The sequence below is a fragment of the Myxocyprinus asiaticus genome, chromosome 3, assembly GCF_019703515.2.
Source record: "Myxocyprinus asiaticus isolate MX2 ecotype Aquarium Trade chromosome 3, UBuf_Myxa_2, whole genome shotgun sequence".
Taxonomy (NCBI): Eukaryota; Metazoa; Chordata; class Actinopteri; order Cypriniformes; family Catostomidae; genus Myxocyprinus; species Myxocyprinus asiaticus.
Genome location: NC_059346.1, coordinates 37,588,755 through 37,603,213, shown reverse-complemented (window position 1 = coordinate 37,603,213; position 14,459 = coordinate 37,588,755). Strand labels below are relative to the sequence as shown.

The 14,459-nt window shown below is 37.5% G+C and overlaps 1 protein-coding gene across 8 annotated transcripts in view; it reads left to right on the top strand.

Annotated features, from left to right (window-relative positions):
* Positions 1-14,459, top strand: part of LOC127424551 (rhotekin-like) — a 118,859-nt gene that overhangs the window by 89,518 nt on the left and 14,882 nt on the right. The window contains exon 1 of one of the 8 annotated variants that reach the window (XM_051669915.1): positions 2,122-2,158. The exons of the other annotated variants lie outside the window; for them this stretch is intronic. The gene's annotated coding sequence lies outside the window, so the exon portion shown is untranslated. Of the gene's footprint in view, positions 1-2,121; positions 2,159-14,459 lie in introns of those variants that run through there. 8 annotated transcript variants of the gene reach the window in all.

The following is a 14,459-nucleotide window of genomic DNA, read 5'->3' as shown; positions in this document are numbered from 1 at the left end:
TTACAGCACCTGTAAGAGGTTAAGACAACTTAGACTGCACGTGCAAATTATCATTGCTATCAGCAGGATAAATTTATTCTTAGTGAATTCTCCCCTCTCTCTTTATTCAAGTCAGCCTTTGGCAGCTGAATTTGTGTGCTCAGCAGGGCTGTTAATCTGGCTTGCAGACCTTCACTGTTATAGACATGCTAATGTCCTTCACTATTGCACTAGTCACACAGCTGCGTTTGTTCATTAATTAATTAATCAATAGTGTATTGGGAAAATCATAACAAAGAGGTTCACTTCTTTGTGACGACCCTTGCTTTCCCACCAAAAGCGACTTTAAGCATCAAATACAGAGCTGCAAAACAAAGTCTGTTTCTTTGTTGCTGCAAATAACCTCTTCTGAATCAGTGAATGTGTAGAAGCTTGATTTTCTCATTTAGCCATAATGAGCACCAACTGTGACTGTACAAAGCAGATTGATGTCCATTCTATTGGGGGTCTTTCTACTGTTCAAGCTTTCTGTTCACACACTCTCAGCCTTGATCTTAATGAGGCACAACAGTTCTGTAACACAGTCTGAGGGAGTGTTCAACAATACTGCAGACAGAGCACGACTGGGTGACAGAAAGGGAGAGAGAGGGACAGTATGGTTACTTTGATTACAGTAATAAACTGTGTCTGTGGGAGTTGCTGATTTGTGGAACCATAACTTAAACATTGTTGATCATTTAGCATGGTAATCAAAAAGAGGGATTATTTTAGCTGTGTGTGTGTGTGTGTGTGTGTGTGTGTGTGTGTGTGTGAGAGAGAGAGAGAGAGAGAGAGAGAGAGAGAGAGAGAGAGGTTGTATGGAATCAATTAGTAAATTTACCTGCTTAGTTAATTGAGTTACAGCTGGTTTTTGCATAGTTGAGTGACAGTCTTCAGCTGTATGTCCAAATACAATGTATACATGACAGAATGTATAATTGAATATTTAAAGGAAGGACGTGCTGAGAAAGTGACAGTTACATGCTGGACAATGCCAAGCTACAGTTGCACTGGGTCTGTTATTAAAAAAAATTAAGGATCTCCAGCATTCAATGTCAAAACAGCTACAGTTAGGTCTGTTGCATTTTAATTCAGTCCATTTAAGAGAAGTAGTAACATTTAAAATAGGATTTTCCATGCATTTTTTAATTGAAAGAGTTCAATGTACTATGTTGAATCACTGTACTCTAGCATTCACAACACAAAAAACACTCTCCAGTCCACACAGTTAGCATTTATGGAAAAAAATTATAGTCATTAAAAAATAGTCATGGTATTGTTTTCAGAAATGTGAACACATTAATGACTGCCATTGTTTATCAACACCTATTTAGTATTCAGCAACTTGACCCACCCTGACAAACATCAGTATGAACCATGCTGCTTAAACTTTACATGCAAAGAAGTTAGCCAACAATAACAGAGGTGATTTACATATAGAAGTTTTAAAGGTACAGTAGCAAGGACAGTCTGTTTAATACTAAGGGTGGAAAGAGAGGGTGTAAAATGGTCATGTAAAACTGAATTATTTATTATTCTAAACTAGGTTTATGGTGCAAGAAACCTTGACTAACTTCATAAGTGATCCTCAGGGAAAATATTGCAGAAGTGTATGGATATTCCTCCTTTAGTTAAAACTCTGCATATGTTTTCAATTTGTATGCGTTTTAGTTAATAGAGTGTGTACTGTAGCTCATTGGGTCTACAATACTGTTCCATTCACTGGTGTAAATCTAATCTCACACTGGTCTTCCGAGGTCACTGCTTCCACTTTTCATCAACTCTATACTTAGAGCGGCCGGAGGCGCTTAACTGCCAATTAGCGAGATTGAGCTGATTAGAGACCAGTCCCACACTTGGCCTCAAAGCATCAAAGCCTGGGATTAACAGCCATAAGGGAATACAGATCAGCCAGTGTGTGTCACTGAGGCAACCAGAACCCCCTCCCCACCCGCCTCTTACCTCCACTAGCCCAGAAACTGAGCCTGTAAGTGGCTTAGCAGGGTATCTCCAGAGCCAGTTACCTGGCTGCAGACGGGCAGGGAGTGTCATGACTGAGGTGAACATGCTGTGTTTGGGTGTGGAGAAGGGATCAATGTGTGTCAGTCTGAAACTGAAGGCACTCGGGAGAGCATGGAAGGTTTGCTCATTTTTTGTGTGACACAGGAAGTGTCATTTTTAACATGGCTTGCACGGAGGAAGTTAACGTGTCACTGATGTACATCTAAAGTGAGATAGGAAGTGAAAGATTGTTTTTTTCCACCTCTGACTTCTTGGCAAAATGTGGAGTTTAGCATCCCTTGTGTCAATTCCGGAAAACTCCACCCGTCTTGTATTGGTTGTACAAAAGAAAAGCAGGGGCAAGTCAAGATTACTTTTTGTGTTAATTAATATTATGCCACTAATGCTGGCGATTGAGCTTAACTCGTATTGTACCCAGAATATTCCTTTTTATGTTAGATTTTTCAAGTTTACTAGAAAAGCTGGATTATCAGTCGGTCCCTTGAAATTGCATCATATTGCCTTGAACAAACTCGATGTACTCATTAAACAGCAAGCTAATTTTAATGAAACTCTGATCATTTTAGGCATTTTATGTAAAGATAGTCACAAAGAATCATCAGAATTTGTTTAAAAACTGCATGCATGCCCCCAAGTTCTTATTCATAATTCGGTAGGCTTTGCATAAGCAGGTCTAGTGAGTTTATCTCAAACTGCCACAAAGGAGAGTTGGTGGAAAAGATGCCTGCTTTTAGGCCCAGTTTCAGTGCTCTAGTATACTTAACATTTAAATTTTGGAAGGTCATAGTAAAGTGAGTTGGATCATTTCTAACACAAATGTTATGACATAAAGGACATATGATGTAATGTGTACTAGTTAAGAAAGTTGGATTTGAATGTAACGTCAAGCACACTAAAATTTTAATATAATAGGTGTATGCAGTTAATAACATCTGTGCATGAAGTAGTTCCAAGAGAGGTTCCAAGCTTCCCACTCGAACTGGATGAGCTGGTGGTGATATTCTAAACCAGTTGTGCTTAGTCCTTGGATTAATATCTTCATAGTCAGTAAGATATGACTGTAGCTCAAACATACAATGACAACATTGCTAGCATTGTTTCCTGATTGCAGACAAACACACATACCCACTTACATATCAAAATATATTTTCTATCACAGATGTGGGCTGTGTAATTGCATGTCACAGTTCAAAGATCAGACATGCTCATGAACTGTATGCACACACCCTTTTTTTGTCCGACAGCCTGCACATCAGTCTCTCCAGACAGACAACCCTTTTTTTCAAACACACATGCATACACGCACACCCTTTTTTAGCTGTCCATAACCAGCTGCACTGGAAGGCTTCACGCCTTTGTGTGGGAACAGCTGGCTAGAGAGCTTTAGTCACACACTGTGCATTTTAGACGACCCTCACACACACACTGTACATGCACAACAACTTCTCAAATGGCCCATTGTGTGCTAATAATGAGACCAGTGTATTTCTGTGTGGCTTAAATAGAATTCCATTTTGGCCTACGCGGTACTAACAGGGAATTCTTCCACAGAACTTTTCCAAAGAATCACTGCAAATAATGCAGTTTTCACTGCCAGTGTTTCTTCTGTATTTGGGTAGTGTTCTAAAAGGTTAATTGCAGTCAACAGAGCCCTGACCACGGCTGCTTTCCCATAAAATCCTCTCAGCACCAAAAGACCTGCACTGTTTCCCTCAAACAATGCTAGTTCCTGTCCTGGTTGTCATAGAAATTGGAAATTTCAGCCTCTACAGTCAGTAGTCCCTTTCACACATACAGCCTTTTCCAGAAATTTTTACTACAATTTTCAAGTTAGTGGTCATGGGTGAACACGACCCTTTTGAAAATAATGGTAAATTTTGCTCTGGCAATTTCCCTTAATGAGAAGTTTTATCATTACCTATAAATTTCCATATTGATGGTATTTGTGAACAAAGCTATTAGATTAACGATTTCAGTTTGTACAGGTCAGGATGCTCTGATGTAAGAATGTTCTGATGGAGATGATGAAATTAATCTGCGTCATAACACCGGTGAAATGGAAATAAGAAAAATGTAAACAAATTGGTTAGATAGTGAAACTGGAGTGCTTCTCTTCATCCAAGCTGATAACGACATTTTTCGACAGCTTAAAGGAAAAGGAAGCAATTCCGTTACATAAAATAAAATCACCTGCCTCCTTCGGGAACGCACAGACCTCTTTGTAGCGATATACGTACACGTAACTGTGCTCTTCAACGGCAGATAGCATCTCCGCCTAAGGATGCTAGTGGCAGCGTTTTGTTCTCTGTAGTTCATTAGTCTTATTTGAAATCGCCGCAAGGGATGCCGCAATTGTACGGTTTTACTATTAACCACAATTAAAAATGTCATGGTTAATTTAACTGTAAGAATTTATTTACATGTTGGCAAAAATATTATATATAATGTATAAATATATCATATAAAAGAGTTTTTTGTAAGATTGTGTAAGCCTAAATGTGAAAACTCTTGTGCCTGTGTGGGATTTAATGGCCAGGTGTCGCGGACTGAACGTGAACTTTCACTTGAAACGGAAAGTTAAACACACGAATTCCAACATATAACAGAATTAGATCTACCAGACTCTCATCCATCAAAAAAGCACCTTAAAGCGGCTGTTTGGCTGCATTTAAATGACTGACTGAAGACGACGGATGTAATACAAGCAGACAGAAGTCCTAGAAAGATTGCAAATAGGACAGGATGCTCCACTAATCGTCCAACAACAAACTAGCAAGTTTAATATTTTTAGCTGTGGTGATTTTAAAGTGATGAATTAAAGATCATTATTTTGAAATGTTTAAGCATGTTGACAGGGTGCGGTGCATTTGCGTGTAGTTACTATCAGCGAGTTAACTTGAAAAGTTGCCTCTAAATCGTCCTCATTATTTAAAGTATTGCTTCTGTAAAAATTCACTGCATTCAACAATAAATGTCAATTTTAGTCATGATCGGACTTTAAATCACCTGCTGTAAGCAATGTAATGCATTTCAAACAACGCCATGCTTTCAAACAAGAAGCCTACATTTCTGGGGCAGCCATGTAGATGTAATTTCCGGCAAACGACATCACCGAGTTTAACAGCATTCAGTGCTGATATGTGAATAGTACTAGCAAAATGGAAAAAAGATGGAAAGTAATTGCATGTGTGAAAAGCACATGTGGTAAAGGCAACCCAACGTTTTCCTGTAATTTATTTGGTTGCATGTGTGAAAGGGGCTAGTACAGGGTTTCTCAACCACTGGGTCGAGACCATCATTGGTCTGCTGGGTCTCGAGGTCTTTTCTGTCATGAATACAAATTACCAATTGTAAGGATAGAACAGCACATTTGCAATGTTTGGGGCTTTTTAGTTAATATCTCCAGGTTTACGTAAACGACCATAAATAAGAGGCTGCATTTCTCTGACGTTAATTATTAACTGTCCAATCACAATAATCCATTAATGCTATGTATCATTATTTTTGGACAAGGTCTCTTTATGTAGTGTTGCATGCACTAGCTCCATGCGTTACCGTGCTAGTCTGAATGCAATCCAATCTCTGGAGATCATCATTTCAGAGTGGCAGTCTCAAGTAGGGTTGACACACATCCCATAAAATACGGGATCGTCCCGTATTTAAAGATGACATGATGCGTCCCGTATCAAATCAATACAGGACGCAATTTGTCCTGTGTTTAAGCTGGTCCAATGGCATCACAACGAAATCATTCAAGGTCATTAATTTAACCTTAATATTGAATGGAAATGCCTACAGTGGGTAAGGGACCATCTGAAAAGTCCTCTCATTGTGGTAAAACGTGCTAAAACTGTGGAGGGTGTGGTAAGGGACCATCTGAAAACTTCAGCCAGCATCACCAAAGCTACAAATATTGGGCTATAGATATTAGTTTTATATAAACATATAAACATAACTAGATTAATTAAGTACCTATTAATTTATTCTGCCAACCCCCCCACCCCCTCTTGGTGGGTCATGGATGATTGCCATTCAAAAAAAGTGGGGTTGCAGTGGGCAAAAATTGGAGAAACCCTGGGCTAGTATGTTTGCATGCACTTTAAAAGTTTTATATCAGCCTCTTATTCAAATGTCAAGGAGTCAGAGTAACAGATAATGCAATTTTAGCTCAGCTTCGTCCAGTATATACACGTTAATTAGGCCACAATTGGCCTCGCCGTTGTGCGCTTGTGTATTTAATCTGGTGTAATTTATGTCCTCCTTTCAAATATTTTATTACGCATTGTGTCATGTATGCTTTGACAGACAAATGAAGACTTTAGCTCGACTACAAAAAAACCTGCTGTAGCTCGATTATAACTGCACATATAAACATACTGTGATTATTTGATTGTCACTTTGTGTTTATCTGAAGTTTTGTAGAGGGTATTTTACCTGTTGAAAAAAGCAATTTTGGCTCGTCGATTTACACAACGGCAGCAACAGCACTAGGATAAAAGACACCAATGTTAAAAAAACTATCTATTATTGATCAATAATAATTGGCACATCATTATAGAAAGCACGTACACTGATGTGCGTTTACAGTCATTTTACAAGAGCTTTGAACAGCTCATCCAATAATAATTTAGAATCAGAACTATCTGATTTTATATTTGAATTGTGTAATTTGAAAGTCCTATGTGATTTTTTTGTGTTTACTTTGAATATACAGATGTTATGGACAATGCTGGTCATATAATGTTAGCATAGCTGGCTATGTTGTGCATTGTTGTAAGCTGAAGTCTGGTCTTGATGTTTGGATGACTTATCTTTTATGTAACTGAATATCTCCACTTATGCAAAAAGGATTTGGCTTTTGCCCTGCAGAAAACTGAATCACTGAAATTTTACTCAGTCTATCAGCATCCTTTTTCGTCCCTTTCAACCCCTCGTGGCTCCTTTCCAAGCTTGCCTCTGCATATCTACGCCCGTATCAATGTGACATTCCATAACTGTCTTCTGTGCCTGCTTGAACCACAAGAACAAAAGGAGGAGCTCTGGGATTGGGCGGAACTGTTGGGGAAGGTGGGTGCATATTTGTGGTTGACTAATTGGAGGCTGACTGGCGTCGGTCAGTGAAATCCAGTGTGTCTGTGGGTGTGGTCAGTGATTTGGCCTTCTCAATTGGTGTTTTGCCTTTGGGTGTCACTTACCATAGTTTTTCTTTACTGTGAGAGAAAGTCAGAGTTTAATGAAGAGTACAGTTGTTAGTGGTAATTACTGTAGTCCAAGCGGTTATGCGTTAGTGTAGTTGAATTAAAACATTTTTATAGTATCTAAAAGTGAGCTAGTTTTGACAAAAGCCTCCCTTTGGGGACATTCAGGGACGTCTTCATTTGGAAAAATGATTCATAAATAAAGTAAACATGGTTAGTCTACAGTAATTATAATCAATTAACAGACTTTGTGGCAAAAATTATTTTAGCTTGTCCCTCCATTTCTTTAAAAAAAAAAAAAAAAAAACAATATCGAGGTTACAGTAAGGCACTTACAATAGAAGTGAATTGGGCACGTTTTTGGAGTGTTTAAAGGCAGAAATGTGCTAATAATAAGTGTTATAATAAATAAATAAGCTTAAGCTTATAATCTTATGAAAGCACTTTTATTTCTTCTGTTAAAACTTGTGTATCATTTGAGCTGTAAAAAATCATTGTTTACCAGTTTACAGTGTTTCATCATCATGGCAACAAAGTTGTTAAATTGTTCTTAACTTTACACAGAAAAGGTTAGTAAGTGATTTTATAACACTTAATGTTAACACATATTGTTTACATCTTGTGGCTATACTTTTCTGAGTATTTTAACGTTTGCGGATTGGTCCCATTGACTTCCATTGTAAGTGCCTCACTGTAAAACAGATTTTTTTTTTTTTTTTAAGAAAAGGAAAGATAAGTCTATTAAATTTTGTGGTAATCAACATGGTTCAACAAATTCTGTCAATTGAGCTTTACATGTATTGAAGTGTGTGTGGTCAACATAGTGGGCCTTTGTATGCACCTGTGAGCAAAAGCAAGCCAGGTTGTTTCCTTTTCAATACTATGTATTCAGCACAACCCCAAAGATTTAACTCTCCCCTCTCTTTCTTCTTCCAGTTCAGGCGTTCAGTTGCTGCTATCAATCAGGAAAGCTTCAAAGCAGATCATTGCAACCAAGTTTTTTAGAAACGGAAATGACCTCACTATATTTGATTCCTCTGACTAAAGCAGAATAGTCTTTGAGTAGTAAACTGTGACTCATTAGAGACATCAAAGGCACACTAACAAAAGCAAGAGCACTCTGCTTTATACTCTTTATTATTATGAATTTGGTCATTTTGCCAGTTATTGATTCAGAATTTTTCAGTTATAGTGCTTTTTTCATCTGTAATGTATTTATTTGAACTAATATTTAGTCCAGAACTAATCTCAATCTCTGTTCCCAGTCTAAATGGTTAATTTAACATAAGGAACTTTATTGAAAGAACACTAAAATGGATAGTTCCATGTGATATATAAGACATCACTGCAACAAATTGCTCTGCAGATCTTTGACTTGAGGCATTGTTCTCTGACATCACTGCTGGTAATAGCATGTGATATGGGAAAGAGGTCAAAGTTTAAGACTTATCCTCAGCATGAGAAACAGACTAGGCAAAACAAGACAAAACAAACAAGCCATTAAGAGAACTTATCCTCAAGAGAAATGTCCTGGAGGACATCACTTGATACAGTGAGCCTAAGGGCCTATTAACTTCATTGTTATTTAGGAAGCTGGATTAGCTCACGACTAATGACAAAATGTTAGTTATTTTGTTAATTGCCAAGTGTTTCAGCTTTATAGCTCTTGATAACACTAATAGGCTTTTCATGCACTGCTTAACACCGGGTTAATGTCTTTTTAATTCCGGGTTTAGGCCACTTATTACCCTGGGTTAAGCACCTTTATTTTTATTTCTGGGTTATGAAGCCATGCTCCAGAGCTAACTGAAGTATTGCAGAACCAAAGATATAAAATACTAACCCAGCATAAAATATGAATAATGTGTATTACCCAGGGTTATCCAGGTTAATCCAGGGTTAAAATGATATTGGGTTAACAATTTTTCAAGTATGAAGAGCCTATTAATGCGCTCTATAAACAGTTGGGCTGAAATGACTCGAACAGCAAACATTGGCTTTTGTATAACTGTGATTTAGATCTGGCTCTATATGGCTAGTTCCTCTTTTTATATTTATCGACATTATAAGACAGCCATTAGTTCACATTATTATTATTAAAGGTATTTTCTGGGAGAATGTAGCATATTCTCTAAAGACCACAGTCACTTCAGAGTCACTTCCCATGACTCATTTCCCCTGCCACCAAAAATATGTGCTTCCGATATTCTGGCCTGGGTCACATTGTGCATACATAATCTTGCAAATGCTGGGGGTTTAGAGTGCTGAAGAACAAGAAGCACTTTATAGTGTAATTATTAGCAATTACCAAGTCCAAGTACTTCACATGTCTGACAGCCATGAGTCGATCTTTCTCATGATTGTCCTGTAGCTGTAGGGTTCCAGGGTCTCTCAAGTGTGGAAAAAATGAACGTTTTGTTTGTAGCGTTTGTCACTGTAATTATAGACTCATAATTTTTTTCACCCTCTCTTTCTCTTAGGGAAGATTCCACCTCCCTCAATTATTCTCATATGGGTTCATTTTCAACACTCACGCTTCATTAGCAGAGAACAGAACTCTTGCTGTATTTTCCTCCCTTCTCCTCTCATTGCTCCTTCCTAGATCCCTCGCTGTTTCACACCCTCTGCTGTCAGTCTTCCACCCTCACTCAGTCAAACTGACTGGCACACACACACACACCGCCTGGCACATTGCTCTGCCCTTGCACCTGTCACAAGGAGGGGGTGCTTGGCAACAGTGCAAGTGTGTTTGAAGGGTCATTGTGTCATATTGTTGTATGTTTACTACATGCTAAAAAACATTTTTTAATTGATTAATATTTATTTTAATTTATTAATACTTTATTGTGGACAGAATGCAAAGAATTTTTTGACACTGTTATTTGTTTGATTGTCTGACATAGCGTGGGCCAGTCAGACCATACCATTAGATGATGTTTACTGGTATTCTTAACAACTTGACATATAAATGTTGTCAGGAGGATGTCCAAGTGCTAAAATCAGATATTTATTGTAGTATTTACTTTGGGTGCGTCTCTATCAGCTCCCTAGTTTAGTAGATCAGGCAGTCGGCCATTTCTAGGGCTATCCCAATCGCAAAATTGTTCCAAAGCACTGAAACATTCGCACCCTAAAAATTCCCACAATGCACCGTAAAAATCAGGGAGCATCGTATGTTCAATATATCGTTATAGGATGAGCGCAAGTGTAATTATATGATGTCAAAACCTTATTTTATCTTTTAAAAGAGAAATATCTTTTATCTTTACTGTTCAAAAAATAACAAATATTTGTATATTTATTTCTTCATTTATGTCATTTATCAAGACATTAATGAAGAAAATGCACAATAGTGTCATTTATAAAGCCATGTTGTTACCAGCGGCATTTAACAGCACAACATAATCATGCCGCAGGTGATTGAATCATAAGTGTCCCAATGTTCCATGGATGAACACCCTTACCAGTGCCCAAACTCGTGTTCACGATATACTGATTTACGACATAAGGAGCTAGGGAGCTGATTGAGATGCACGAATATTAATTGCTAAATATCAAGTATTTATCATAGATATCCCAAAAATGTGCCATATTTCTTAACCAAAATACTCTACTTATTAGAGTTATTGGGCCTCATTATTATTGGGAAAGTTTACATATTCTCAAAATGTTAGTTGGTAGGAACAGCATTTACATCAAGGAAATCTTTGTGTTCTTCCATGCAAACATCCTTGACCTAATTTTAATTTTAAGAAGTGAAATGAAATGAAAAAGTAACCTTAACTGGCATGGTAAAAATAAGTTTTTAACATTTTACTTTTTAAAATGTTTTATTTTGTTTATTTCTTAAAATTATTGATTATTCCCTGCGCTGCCTTATTCATTTTGTCTCATTTTGCCAGCAGAAGTGCACTCTCACCCTATATAAGAAAGTTTGGAATTCACTAACATACAGTTCTGGGATGTACACAGTGTTTGTAAATCCAGCGGAAAGTTTTCAGGAAGGTCCATTTTACACGCAATTACTTACAAGATACTGATATATTTACGAAATTTTAATGAATCAGGCCCTTTGTTACTATAAAACCATAATTAATATTGGCTCTCCTTCAAACAGTATAAGAAGATTCAGTGGCTTTGTCTGCTATTTTGTTTCGTTTTGGCTTTTTATAACAATAGTGTCTATAGAAAGTTACTGCAATTTTACAGTAGTAACAATATCTGTAATAGCAAATATATTTTGGTGGAATCTATGCTTATCATTGTAAATTTTGTTAGGCTCTATTTTTTGTTAGGCTCTTTTTCAAGCTCTGCTCTCTCTCACACTTGACAGTGTTTTGATGGCTGTTGGTGGTCAGCTCTGAGCTGCACTGTATGTAAGTGGTTGTCTCTGTGTGAAAGCAGGATGGTGACAGTAATCCTCTGAGCTCTACTAACCTCTTTGAAGATGTTCACTATCTGTCTATATGACACCAATCTGAAGACATTTTCATTACAGACTGCTTTCATCTTGTTTCATCAAGATTCTTTAATGGTCATAAATGGTTCATTCTGCTCAGCATTTTTGAAGCTCATCTAGTCATCTTATGACAATGACCGTAAGATTTGATGCAGTTAAATGAACTGTAGAGCAAAACCTGATTTCCTTTGAAAGGAGTGAATGGAAGAAATGAAGATTGAAAAAATTGGGCTGAACAGTTGGACCATCTTAATTGAAGTCTGGGTAAGACTTTAATGAGCTTCTGAAGTTTGCACATAAAACAGGGTTTATGGGATGTTGCCATAGTGAAAGACAGAAGGGCCAGAAGATAAGAAGGGTCTGGATAGTACCACTTAAGAGTACAATACAGACAGAAGTGTGGTGACCATCAGCCTTATATCAAGCATAGCGTCAGTTCAGACAGGTCACGTTAGTCAAGCTCAGCTGATCAAGACATCTACCAATACAATTCTGTCGCTTCATGCCTTAGCAGCCTTTTCATTAAATGGATGCAAGCTGCATTTAACACCCTCCTCCATCCCCAGCTACACCTTTGTATGGCAGCTTTGCCTTTTAATTTTCTCTACATCTGTTTCATTGTTCTGTGCTCTAAGACTACAATTGATTGGCAGTTTGGAATTTCTATCTACACTGTGTTCTTGATTTACCAACTTGATATACAGTATTTGAAGTTCTATTAAGTGTCAATTCAATCTATTATGCAATGAAGGATTGTACCATAATGTTAAAAAAACATTATACATTGTAATAATTCTGCTGAATCTGTTCTGGTACCCCTGTGTGGTTGTGGTTTATTCAGTGTACACCCTGCTCTGTCCATGCATTGCTACATGAATGGGAGGAGAGTTTGCCCAGAACAGAACCATACCACAAACACCAACAGATTGCATCAATTGTCTAAACGTGAATAAAAGTATTAATTCAAGCATTATAGTCAAGTATTCATTTAACGGAATTGGTCCTGACTGAAATAGATATAAGAATAGCATATCGGCATTTTCCTAAAGTAACTGACCCTTCACTAAGCCCTGCCCCACTTGGTTACAGTCGCTCGCTCTGACAAGCTCTGCAGAACTTCCCATTGGAATGAATGGGAGATTGCCGTCAACGGAGCGTTTTTTGGCAAAATATTCTCATAAAAGAAATGGATAATATTCTCAAGTTATGCATTGTAAGGCATATTTATCTGATGTTTTATGTAAAAGGAATTTTTAAATTACACAGTAAATTGAAAACTGCAGAGACTCAGAGGCAAATGTTTATCACCGTCATTTGAAAAGAAAAATGCATAATTTGATGGCGATTTCACACCTGATAACATTAATGTAAGTGAACAGAACTGCTCATAATTTCTCATAACACACCCACTATGATGCTGTGAACTTTCATTTACTAATCGCCTTTACTAAGACTTGAAACAATACATTAATTAATTATGTTATTAGCTTTGACTTACCTCGGAGTAAATGTAGGTGTCCTTGCTAATGTTATTCATGTTCATTTGGGAATGAGGGCTATTACATTTCATTCCATAGTATGCTCTTCTCAACATTTATTTAAATTTAAAAAAAATTTAAAGAAAGAAAAAATACTGTGTGTATCCTCTCTGGGTGCCTCGTGTCACTGTTACAAGTGACACAGCAACATCGTGTTTTACATTGCTTTGGATCATTTTGATAAAATCCGCTTAAAACTGCTCAAACACACATCACCCCCATAGACTCTCATTGGAAAATAACAAACGTGTGTCAGAGTAATGGTGGCCCAGCAATAGGTGCTAAGACAGGATTGGCAGAAACGCTTATAAGATGGGGCTTAGCGAAGGGTCAGTTGCCTGGAGGAGCTAAAATAGACCTTCAGATTAGACACCATATTTAATTTAACATGAACTAATGACTGAGTGATGGATGAACCGTCCGTTCAATATGTTGTGCTGTTGTGCAACTGGGTATCAGTCATTCAGCAGATGAAACATTTGGCTTCCTTCAAAATGGCAATTGACAATGAACTGGAAAACATGGGTTGTGAAAATTAGACTGCACTCTCAAAGCCTCATTTTCATTTGTGTTAAAGTAAATATACTATCTACTCTTTCCAAAGTCTGTGGTAACTGTGGGTTAAAATCTCTCTCAATTTTCCATATTCTCTTCCTCATTTATTCTCTTGTGCACTCAACGTTAAGCCCCATTCCAGTCAATTTTAATGACAGTGGGTTATATTCACCAATTGGAAATCTTCTCTGTAAATGCCTTACCTCCTCTTCTTTCATTCTGCTTCCTTCCTTCCTAGCTACATACGTACCTACCTTCCTTTTCTTTTTTCCTTCTTTTTTTCTTCCTTTCTTCTTCCCTCCCCTTACATAATTCAGTGTGGGGTAAACTGAAACCAGAGCATCTCTTTCAGCTTGTTAACTTCCATATTCAATTTCATACATCACTGCATTGAGACGAAAGAGTCCATTACAGAGCAGACGGCCACATGACTGGGGTTTGAACTGTATGCTAGCTGGGTGGCACATAGTAATTGCTTACCCTTAAGTGCATTCTTTGTCTTTACAGCCCTATGCTTTCTAACCTGTATGACTTCCGTGGAACACAAAAGGAGATGTTAGTCTCAGTCACTATTCACTTTTAATGTATCTGAATGCATACAATGCATGTGTATTTGACCAACAATGTATCTCAGTTCATGGTATATGATAAGCCTGCCATGTCACCTGT